General features: G+C 46.0%; 1 non-coding gene across 1 annotated transcript; it reads left to right on the plus strand.

Annotated features, from left to right (window-relative positions):
* Nucleotides 1-638: 638 nt before the first annotated feature.
* Nucleotides 639-721, plus strand: TRNAL-CAG (transfer RNA leucine (anticodon CAG)). Its single transcript has one exon. It is a non-coding gene; the product is annotated as a tRNA-Leu (tRNA).
* The last annotated feature ends 505 nt before the right edge of the window (nucleotides 722-1,226 follow it).

Consider the following 1,226-nt stretch of genomic DNA (forward strand, 5'->3'; position numbering starts at 1 on the left):
AAAAGAAAGTCGCTAGCTTTATCAAGCGGTATCTTCTCAGTCATTGCCTGATCTGAACATACAGTAATTCATCGTGCAATCGAAAACAACAAGATTGGCAAGGAGAAATGTAAGAACTTGTCAAATATTGCCAGAAACACCTTAAAGGATGTGATAATACAATACATTAATTAATTTTTGAAAGCTTGCCAAAGAAATGAGTGAGAACTAGTAAGGCTGCCAGCTAAAGCTAAGATGGAGAATATGACAATTATACACCTGAATGTAATATTTGTTTCCCCAGTGGAGCAGAAGATAAGGGGAGACGGCTCATTAAGACATTCTGCAACTAGGAATAAACTAGGTTCCATAAGAGTGGATCAGAAGACCATTTCTGGGGCTTATAGGGAATACCACTTTCTAACTTTTTTCCTTTGAGGCAGAACTAATCAAAGTGATTTCCTAGAGATATACATATCCTCATTCTGGTACTCCCTACCTCTTGTATGACACCTCTCTAACATGGGGATGCAAGAAGAATCATGGATAGTACAGGTACAAGCCACAGTTCAAGATGTGGTCAATTAGTTACAAACATATTGCCTATTGTGAATATCTGCTAGCAGATAATAGATTGGTAGTGCATGAGTTAGCGGCAGGTCAGGATGGCTGAGCGGTCTAAGGCGCTGCGTTCAGGTCGCAGTCTCCCCTGGAGGTGTGGGTTCAAATCCCACTTCTGACAGCTCTGTTTCAGAGAGTGATGGTGAATGGTGCTACATCCAGCTGGCAGCCAGTCACTAGTGGTGTGCCCCAAGGTTCATTGTCTGGGCCCCATGCTCTTTAACATCTTTATTGATGATCTGGATGAGGGCGTTGAGTCCATCATCCGTAAATTTGCGGACGCGGCATGAGATTTAACACATCCAAGTGCCGGTTCTACACATTGGCCACAACAACCCCATGCAGTGCTACAGGCTGGGGTCAAAGTGGCTGGAGAGCAGCCAGGCAGAGAGGGACCTGGGGGTACTGGTTGACAGTAGGTTGAACATGAGCCTGCACTGTGCCCAGGTGGCCCATCCTGGCCTGTATCAGGAACAGTGTGGCCAGCAGGAACAGGGAGCTTGAGTACTGTGTCCAGTTCTGGGCCCCTCAGTTTAGGAAAGATGTTGACTTGCTGGAACGTGTCCAGAGAAGGGCAACGAAGTTGGTGAAGGCTTTGGAACACAAGCCCTACGAGGAGAGGCTAA

The sequence above is a fragment of the Dryobates pubescens genome, chromosome 12 (assembly GCF_014839835.1).
Source record: "Dryobates pubescens isolate bDryPub1 chromosome 12, bDryPub1.pri, whole genome shotgun sequence".
NCBI classification, from domain to species: domain Eukaryota; kingdom Metazoa; phylum Chordata; class Aves; order Piciformes; family Picidae; genus Dryobates; species Dryobates pubescens.